The 11282-nt window shown below is 29.4% G+C and overlaps 1 long non-coding RNA gene across 2 annotated transcripts; it reads right to left on the bottom strand.

The window, feature by feature from the left end:
• Positions 1-2157: 2157 nt before the first annotated feature.
• LOC118185117 (uncharacterized) lies at positions 2158-9369 on the bottom strand. Of its 2 annotated transcripts, XR_015040686.1 has the most exons (3): positions 9143-9369; positions 7148-7291; positions 2158-2299 (listed from the first exon to the last, which is right to left on the bottom strand). It is a non-coding gene; the product is annotated as an uncharacterized LOC118185117 (long non-coding RNA). The 2 variants fall into 2 exon arrangements; XR_015040687.1 differs by lacking the exons at positions 7148-7291; positions 9143-9369 and adding an exon at positions 6931-7045.
• Positions 9370-11282: the final 1913 nt, after the last annotated feature.

Raw genomic sequence — 11282 nt, 5'->3', positions numbered from 1 at the left:
AATTTTGCTTCGAACAGCTGAGATGCGTGTCTTAAATTTTGTACTAAACAGCACAAACTTATGTCTGGAGGAAAGAAATTTATAAATTTTGTTTTGTCTACGATTTTCATTTCTCTACATCGAAAAATTATACTGGTGTGGGGGCACCACTTCACTTAACATTTGATTTCAAGTGGCATCTGATGTTTTATGTCAATAAAAATATGACAGTTCATCCTAATTTTAATCTCTTCTTTATTGTTAGCTTTTAAGAAATTTGCTTCTTATTTGCATTTTGTTCTCTTTCTGTCAGTAGATGATATTAAGGATTTGGTTTTTATTATTTAACCATACTCTCCAATTTCTTTCTGTTGCTTCTCATGTAGGCACATGTTTCTTTTTCATTCTTGCAGCAGATATTAAGATGTGTAGTGCTTCAAGTGAACTAATATTTTGTGGATTTTTGTTTGCTATTGATTTCTTTTTAAATTATAATCCTGCTTAGTGTTAAGATTTATGCGCTGTTTATGTCTGGTAATTAATATTAAAAAAAACTATGTATTTTCATCATTTTGTGTACATTTTAACCATACAATTATTTTTGTATGCAAATAAATTTGTATTTATTGACTTTTCTTTACACCCAATTATCCCTAAAGTATATATGCTATGCTGAATGCATTATTTCAGATTCAAAATGTATACACAGAGAGATGCATATCACACTATGATGATAACAAAAGTGGTAATTTAATAACATTGACATCAAATATCACCTAAGACAACCACTTCCATAGAAAATTTTTTGTAGCAGCTGTGTCTGACTGTCTTACAGAAGTGTTTTGTGATTTAGAATTAACTCGCCGTAATACTGATGCAATTTAAGGTTACTAATATGTGCATTCAGCTGTTTTTCTTTATTAGTTCAAACAACCCATGTTATTGATCAAAAAGCAATACCTTATCGTTAGTCATATTATAAAAATTAAAAAATGGCTTTTGGAAATTTTCCTCCTTATGCAATGATTTCCAGTTTGGTAAAAAAGCTTTCATAAGTTGATCTTACTATGGGCACGTATTGAATTTTATTTAGTGTTAAAAATCATTTCTATGGTATATGTACATATTTTTACAGTTTTTAAAATACTTCAGAAATTCATTATCTCATGCCACAAGGCATGCATAAAATAAGCTTATTTCCTTGTACTATTATTAAGCTGTCCAGAAGAAGCCTTTTTTTGACAATGGATCACTGAAAGTTATGCTGTATCTTTCTGTTAATTAGAAAATAATTTTGGATAATAAAATAAATGTATTAGAAAAATATTATATTAAAATGATATTTTTAAAACACATAATTAAATTAATGTATTAGAAATCTGTAATTTAAAGCAAACCTTCGTTCTTCAACTACATATTCATTTCCGATACCCAAAGGCTAATTCCATCATAATAACTTGTATTTTAACTCGTCATTATTCAGCAAAACTTTTTGATTAAAAAATTCTGTATTCGTCCTTTGTGATAAAAGCCCAAGATACGAACCTCCACCATCTGCAAAATGCATGGCTCTCTTTGTACAGGATCTCTGTGGCTGTTACTGGAAGCCTAGAGTATGTTCAAGCAGTAGTAAATAGGCTTCCTTATTCTCTGTTTATTTAGTGTGTGATATATTTGTTTGTGTGTGTTTATTTGATAGTGTGTCTGTATAAATACTTTTGTCTGCCATTGGAAATAAAAATATATGCATTACAAATCCGAGTTATTAAGTATATTAAGGCTGTTTACATTTTTCATTCCAAAACATATATTCAATTAAAATACATTATGCAATTTGTGTTCATCCACATTTGTTAATGTTTAATTAATGCCAACAGAAACATGTTCGCATAAATTCCTCTAAGTAATTTAAACATGAGGTTGTTTAAGGCGGCCATTTTTTATCCATTCATTTATTGAAATATTTGCATTACTTCTTATATATTAAAATTTACATATATTATGTACTTTTTTCAGTAGACAATCCAAGAATATTCTATATGTTAAAATGTATGGTATATGCAATAATCCCCCCCCCAAAAAAAAAGAAAAAAAAAAAAAAAAACTTATCCTCTATTTGTGATCTTATTATCTGATTGTGTCTTCAAAATACACAAATAATCTGATGGAATGAAAATATTTTGGTCATTAAAACTTTTTAATCACTGCTCTTTACATCTACATTTCTTTTTTCACATAATCTGAAGTTTTCGAGTAGTCTGAAGGTTTTCAAACTGTGTTTCACAGAAATTTTAGATACCATGCAACTCCTCTAGGGCATCTGTAAGTCAAAATTTAAAACAATTTTTAATATCACTGGACATCAAAATGAAGTACTTGAAATAATCTTTGAAATTCTCTTATTATTGTTAAAAAATATTAAGCAGATTTTTGTTTATGATTAAATTTATAATGAAATAATGAATTTCTTTTTACTTTCTGCATAAAATGCACAAATTTTATATTTCAATTCTTTAACATTTATTTTTCTGAGGATAGAAATTCTTCTATAGAAAAAATTACGATTTTAGAAGTTTTTCTGAATTTAAAGATTTGAAGACAACCCTGTTATAAGGGTTTACGATTATAATGTGAATGACCCAAATAATTGTAAATGGCCTATGGCCATACTTAATACACATATTATTTAAATTGACATGCTTTACCTGTAATGTACATTTGTAACTTATGTTATAATTTAAGTGCACCAGTTTACTTACACTTATCTGTATTGTATGTATGTATTATATGCATCTCTAGACTCAGGTTAAAGCTGGATCGTTTCCCCTTTCTCAGCTTTCCCAGATGACATTTTTGGGTCTTTACTGGAACTCGACGCACACTTTATTTCGGCTAGAATAACCACTTATCTCACTCTTCTTTTATTCAAAAATTATAACATACTAATTTGGGGAAAAAATTATATTTTATGTTAGTTACTCATGACAACATTCGAAACAACCTACATGTTCGACAAGGGGTAGGGGTCTAGGAAAGCCACAACTTTTTCAATGAACTGGATGAATAAATGCAGCCCTGCCTTTTGTTGTGTTTTATGCATTTATAAATTTCTACCTGACTGTTTATTCTTTAATTCTATATAACACAATTAATCGATGCTTGTTTCTTGTATGGAATTTTAACATTAATTCTACATAATAACATGAGTAATCTTTTTTTTTTAATTGTATTTTAGCATTATTAAAAAACACTTTGGCACTATGAACTGAGAATATCTGTCAATCTGTCTTCTACATTAATTTACAATAATATAAATGTGAATATCTGAATGGAGTTATATTGAAAGATCTACTGGATGCTATGATTCCATAATGGTCAATCCACCACATTGGAAATATTAAATCAAACAATAAGTACAGGAAAAGATTCAGCAAGACAATATATCCTCTTTTGAATGAATACATTTAACTGTAGTTATTGCATATGATGTATTATACAACACCCCAAAATCATGGAAAATAACTTTCTAAACCGAGTTTACAGTGTAAAAAAAGTAGTGGAAAAATGTTGTAGTCATGTAACTGGGCTATCTAACATAAAAATTACAGCATATTACACCAGTGTTCTTACCTTTACTGCATATTACAACCAAATAACTACAATTAGATATGAGAAAGAACAGGCAGTGTCAGTACAACCAAGAGTAAAACTTTTACAGAGTTGCTAATTTGAAAACAAGTGAACCTGTAAAACTAACCCTGCATACTGGTTTGCTTTAGATGCATTTGGTAACCAATATGCCGGCCGTAAGTCTTTACCAGATTCAGTTTTGAGTGCATTAAATACTATATTGCTCATATGTCTTGATCGTGACAATCAATGCAGCTGCAGCATTATTGAATAGAAATAAGTTATATGACTCTCAAATAAGTGTTTGTAAAGTTGTTCAGGAAATAAATATTACTAAATAATAACATGTATTATGTTTATTGAATTGTACAAAACTTATAGGTTATACTTTGAATTATCGTCAATTTTAATTGTCTGAAATCTGGTATTTGATAGTATATAGTTGTAGCAGTTTTTTCACTATAAATTCTGAAGAATCTGAAAATAAATGCACATACTAAAGTATTTCAAGTATGATAATATTCAGTATTTAAGATTATCCTAAAAGTATGAAATTTATTATTTTATTTGAAAATAAGTATTAGTGTATCCATGGCATGCAGGTCCCCGAGATTACTCTATTATCCACTCATAGGTGGGGGTGTCACCTTTGCCAAAGGCTCTTTGTAGCCTGCTTTAGGTTTTATACTAATTTTAATTACTGGCCATCTACTGAAATGGTTTCTTTATGTATATCCACCTTTATTCCAACTCTGGTATTTCTACGGCGATGGAGGTTTAGTTGACCATACTTCTTGACAATTCTTTTATTTTTTTTTTCAATTTGAAGCGGTAGACCAGTTTTTTCATCTAGCATAACTGTTTTTGAAGCAGACTCGAAAATCTCCTTCAAAGAGTTGGCTACATTGTGTAAATTTTCGCTATCTAAATTCCAAAGGAGTGACCGAATTGATCTGTAATTTGCATTGCACTCATTGATCAAATTTCTTTTTTTACTCAACGTTGCTTCTTCAGATATGGTGGGTAAATTATCTGATGTTCCACCTGAAGGAGTTTCAGTTGATGAATATTTTCATTTTCTGGTGCCTGAAATACTTCTTGAGACTAAATCTTCATCAACTTTGAAAATAGGTGTTGAAAATAGCCATTCTGCAGTACATTCCAAACTCCAGGCTGGAAACTTCATGCCAGCAAACACAATATGCTTGCACAGCAGTCGGTTTCTTCTGAAATCTAAGCATGTACATTGACACAGTTGTTTCTGTTCATCAAACGTGACAGAATAAACTGCATCATGCTTAGTTTCAGAAGAAACTTTAAAGAAGCCATGTGAAATTTTTTTTATACTACCCACATAAACTTCAGCAGCTCTTAATTTTGTTTTTATGTGATCAATTAACCATTTTGGCTTATTAATTAAATAATTTGGTACATGTTCATTGTATAATCTGGCCTGCGAAAGCATACTCAGATTTTTTCTGACGTAAATTCTATATCTTTCTGGCAGAAATTTCTCAACCAAGATCTTAATTATTTCAGACAGCATACAGTTTTTATATCCCTGAAGATATCTATATTTTAGTTCCTCATTTAAGCGTTCAACACCATTGTTCGAGTTTATGAATAAGTCATTTGGTTTGTAAGCCAAAGCCCATCTCTCAATTTCCTTGAACCATGTTAATTCAAAATAATCTTTCACAGCTTCATATTGGTTCCATGATTTTAATACCTCTATTGCTGCAACCATTTCATCTTGAGTTGGAGCATTTGCTATGGCACGTAATTTACACAAAAGCTCTTCTTTGGGAACCACTGCATTCTTTTTCTTAGAAGCCCATCTTGACCATGCCTGCTCTCGATGGAAACTACATATAAAAACCTTAATTCCTGTAAAGACATTTTCCAAACTTGTAATTTCTTCCATTGCAAAATCAACCATCCCATATTTTGGTCTAACGAGAGGCGACCAATTTTTAATAATTATAAGAGCTTCTTCTAATGCTTTGGCTGTTTCATTTTGTGTAATTATTATGCTCACTATTTGATAGTTCACATTTGTTTTGACAACTAAAAAATAAAGTGGGAGAGCATACTTACAGGTTCGATAGGTCGCATCGAGAAGAACAAGATTAGAACCATATAAGACATATAAATTTTTCATTTCTTCACTTTGATATACAAATAGCAGATTTAGTTTTGAATCTGTAAAGTCATTTGGCTCAGTACCATCATATGTATTTTCAGTACATGGTCTAAATAAAACAGAACACTTGGAAGTATCCCAGCTATTTATTAACATTTCTGTATTTTCCTGGTCAATTTTACTAGTTCTAATATCGGATTTTGCTTGGCTTATTATTTTCCTTATTGCCTCCACTTCTGGATAAAATCGTCTGCGCGTTTTATCAGTTTCTCCCAATTCAGTTGAAACGTATACTTCTAATAGCTCTGCAATTACAGTGGCATTGCATTTTCCATTCTTAACTTTAGAAGCTATGAAATGCCGCACTCTAGCATCTATAGGTTCTATTACTGCAGCCATCTTACCCATTAGATGATTTTGATGATCTTGGCTATTAGGTAAATTAAACATGAAAACTTCTTCACCAGCAATACTATCTTTATTGGCTAGTTTTTCCTTAATTTTCCGAGATATCATAATCTTTCTTTTTCGGGTTGGCACTACCTGTAACATATTTATCACAGTAAAATTTAGAAATTCCAGCACAGTCATCTAAAACTAATTATTGATAAAGGTTCAATTTTAAAAACTTTCTGTTCATAGCAAATTATTCAAAAAAAAAAAAAAAAAAAAAAAAAAAAAAAAAACAGAGGAGTCATTTCTTTCCTTTAAAAAAAGCTGTAAAAAGGATCTTCCATTTTTATAACAATAGATCAAATTACTTCTTCAAAGAAACATAACCAATAAAACTTCACTTTGAACAACTTATTTCTATTTGTAGCAAATTGGTTAGAATATAATTAGCATTTCTGGCCTGAAAACATCATTTTATTTGCATGTCAATTACTGAATTATTTATTTAGGAAAATATTACTGTTAAAAACCCTCTTTAGGCCCCCCCCAAAAAAAAAACTATTTAGAAAAATATGTTGAATAAAGACACAAAAAATCATTTCTTTTTTTTACATTGTGACTCTAAAAATACCTTTTGTTTTTATGTCAAAAAGTATGTATACTTTATCATAGAATACCTTCAATACATCTTGCTCATACGTGACAGAATTATATTTTTTCCTTAAAAAAAAATTCTCTAAAATTACTAAGACCATCTTAGAACAAAAAGTTAAATAAACTTCTACCTTGAACTGAGGCATCCTGTACATTCGGGTAACATTAATTACAGCTGGACAATTAACTTTTTTAGTTGTCTGGTTCTTGGAATATGCTTTACCAAAAGCATGATCAGTTTGACACGTAAAAAAAAAAAAAAAAAAAAAAAACACACACACATATATATATATAATCCAAGAGGTGATATTTTTGTATAAATTTTTAAATATAACAATGTTATTTTACCTTTTCATTTTTTTTCTTTAGCATAATTTTCCTTTTGACGTTTATTCAGATCTTTTCCTTGATGGCAAACATAGGTTTTTCGCCCAAAGTGGAAACAGGGAATATCATCTAACCAGTTTAATCGTAAATCTGGAGTTAGTTCAACTGGAAAGAAAATTTTGATTTAGATCACAATCTGATAAGCTTTGATTTTTAAAAGAAAGAAATTACAGATCTCTATAAACATATTATACATTTAACTGTCTCTATATATACTACATACTGTAGACACTGCTTAATGTATTGCAGCTGATGTCGTGTATATTGCTAGTGAATTTCTAAGTTCTGCTCTTTCATATACGGAAACATAAAAAATGCATCATTTGCTGTAATTTTATTTGCTCAATTTGGTTAATATAATCAAAATATTATACAATAAATTTCTTAAACTGAAGAACGAAAATGATTTTAATCAAGCATTTAGAAAAAAGCGCAAAACAATAAAATAAAAAAAAACTTAATTTCATACGAATTTTCAATAGCTATTGATTTGGAAGGGCTTCAGCACAGTTCCCTCTTCTTCAAAAGGGAGGTAACAATTCCTGAAAACATCTTTGCCAAAATACACTTGCGTTTTTGCCCAATTTCAGATTTTACATTGGCAAAATCTCTTTAAACAAGGATGCCCTCCAAGTATTAAGATTATAGGTATAGAATTGGTCCAATAAATTTCAGAAACATTATGGACTACTCAAATGAACTTTTGCAATGAAGACTGTAAACAATTGATAAACAAACTTTTATTTTTCCTAATTAAAATGTTAAGAAAGTGGCTAGTTATATTTATAGTTAATTCAATTCCTATTTTAAAAGATACTTTTCTCATCATCTTATATTATCAAAAATGGGCAAATGTAATCACATTAAGCAGCATCTACTGCAAACATAGAGAGATATTAAAAGCATTAAACTATTATGTAAAAATATTATGTCATTTTGCTTCATATTAAAATTATATATGCTAGGTAAAGTATAGAATGAGCTAGCTGCCTTACGCAAAAGGGATGCCTTTGAGAAGGTCTAATGGGAAACTGTCTTGTATTCACTTATATATAAGGAGAACAGGAAAATTCCCATGCAGCTAATCCATTCAACAGTATTTGTACCTTGATCAAACATCCAGTATTCAGCTATCTTATCTGCTAGTCCATTGGTGCTAAGAGTCAAAATAGACAGTAATGTGATTTGACACACAAGATAAGTAGCATTCATTGACTAAAGAAATATATATATCACATCACTAAAGAAATATATATACATTTCAGAAAACTTTCCTGTTTTCTAAAATTTAATATCTTTATTATTATAACTTCCTGATATTTCAATGCATTATAATTTTATGGTGAACTATTACCTGAAAATAAAACAGAATATTTTTTGAATTGGTAGTGTTTATTATAAGGTTATTTTGAAACATGTTGTTAATGATAAAACTAAAGAATGGATTTTCTTTATAGACTATTAAATGATTATATTTCAAATCAACAGACTGCATTCATACACTAAAATAGGATGAAAAATATAGTAGTCATCGAGACAATTGTCGAGTTTCTCAAGAAACAACAATAAAAATTTTCAAATCTAACACGGTATATCTTGTTTAATGTTTAATATAGTACGGAATGTTTCGTGAAGCATCAGCTATTTAAAAAAAAAAAAAAAAAAAAAAAAAAAAAAAAAACATGCAATACCTGACAATGAAACCAAATAAAAATCAAACATAACGCTATTACACGTTATGCAACAAAATTAATGAATATGAACGTCTATAAACCCTTTTTTCAACTTGGACCGAATCTCGCAACATCAACTAGATCTTACGCAATAAAATTAATACAAAATAGTGCTGATAAGTTCTTTGGAACAAAATGGCCAAATATCAACTAAACAACCAAAGAAAGCATTTACATTCTAGAGGACTTTTATTTACTCATTACATCTTCAAAAATTACTTACTCTCTTTATCGAATGACTTTCCATAGTAGTAAACATATTTTGTTACAGTTTCTACTTCGTGTCTGCGAAGTATTTCTTTAAATTCGCTCCAAGATTTCGCAAAATTCATTTTGCCTCTAAACACAAAGGTTCATACACGAGACGGACTTTGAAACTCGTAATCGATAAACCGGCCAATCCCCTATCGTTGACACAAGTCTTTCTATCGATGGGAAAAGGAGACTCTAGGCCATCCGAAAAAGCGGCCACCGAGAAAGTCGGCCCATAAAATCACTAGCGGCTCAAAACAGGGTTGGCTGTGAGCGGCTCCTTACGGAAGGCCTGTTATGCGCATGCTCACGGACATAGTGAAATGTATTTATTTTCAAATGATCATTGGGCTACTATATTTGGCTATTATGCGACACTTGGCGTTGTTTCTATCAATTATCGGAAAATTCGAATGTGAGAGTGGTTCCTTTTTCACTTTATATATAAATAATATTTTTCACACATATGATAACTGTTTTAAATGCTGAAAATGAAAGATCTGCTATTTAGACAGAGTTCATTGCGAACAATGAAAACTGAACAGTTAAATATTAAAATTCTTTCCGTGAAAACATTCACGTTCAGCTTCCGAGCCATCACTAGGCAGAAGAGACATTTTCGAATATTATGATAGGGCTTCTGAGAACAAAATAAGAGAAATTCCTGTCATAAAAATAAATATTTTGGGTGCTAGTTTCCCTAAGAAAGGTCCTCCATGGAAGCATCCCTTCCCTTAGGCAGATAGTCCATATGAAGTTAACCTAACCTGAAAGTAATAATTTTATTATGGATCGATTTGAAAACATCTTTAGAAACGAAGAAAAAAAAAAAAAAAAAAAAAAAAAAACCTACAAATTTCAGAATTTTTTCTCTAATAACCATAATCATATTTATTTAGTTTTGGAATAATTATTTGAGTATTTTCCATTCATATATAACTTTAATGCTCATGTAGATTACAAAAAAAAATATTTTCCTAAATTTTAAAATGTTCTATGGGAATCAAAGCTATTACATTTAAAGAAGTTTGCTAGTTTAATTGAGAATGATGAAATGTGTGCTACTACCTAACAGAAGGAATATCTTCACTGAGAACTAAGGGATTAGGACTATTTGGATTATGTAAAAGTATTTTACAGATATCTCTGCCTTAAGGAGGAATGCCTCACGACCAACAATAGAAACTTCCACAGAAGCTCTAGGGTTATATCAGAATCTCCTTCTAAACAAACCTTCCAACTTCATGATTGAAATTCATTGTTGCATAATATAGTAAAATTAACTTTCTTACATCAGATTTCAACCGCTTTATATACCTATTATGCAGTCATTTTATTTCTATCGTTATATTATTTATGCCCCATTTTAGAGAATTTTAAAAATGCAAATTAAAAAAAAATAATAATGAAATAGTGGTAATACATGTTTACTGACTTTCGTAAATGTTTCTCTTATGTAGTGTGATTAATTGAGTATGACATACTTCTTCATTTATGCTTTCATCACCTATAAATTTAGATTTTAGAAGTATTAAATGTTTAAACATTATTTGTAATAAGATGTTCTTAAACGAGTTTTGTAGTTCTTAAACAAGTTTTGTGATTTCATAAAGTAAGAAAATTGCACAAATCAAAAATAAATTTTTATTTTACTAAAAAATCATATAGTATATCATATAGTAATCATCTATATAAATTTCATATAGTGTTTTAACACTTGAAAAATAAAGAAATGTAAGAACTCAATAACAAGTTTTAAAGTACATAATAAATTACAAAAAGGGAAAAAAGAAAATTATCTTGCAGTTTCGGATACAAAAATTTTATCATAAAATGTTTTTACTTGATTTTCAGCTACACCGCATACTAATAATAGTAGCAAGTAATAAATTTCTTCAGTTTCATTTTCAAATAAACTGACTTAAATCAAACATCTGAATGTTAGACACATAATTTGAAAAGATTCTCTCTTTTTTTTTTTTTTTTTTTTTTTTGGCATATAACCATAACTTGATTTTTAATGCTGAGAACAAGCATAAAATATCTAAATTATATATCCTAACTTGTTATACGATTACACTTACATAAAGCAAACTTTGTAATACTAAAGA

Source organism: Stegodyphus dumicola, chromosome 4, assembly GCF_044657685.1.
Source record: "Stegodyphus dumicola isolate Sdum_Otavi_A_Nest chromosome 4, ASM4465768v1".
NCBI lineage: Eukaryota > Metazoa > Arthropoda > Arachnida > Araneae > Eresidae > Stegodyphus > Stegodyphus dumicola.
This window is presented reverse-complemented; position numbering and strand designations above follow the sequence as displayed.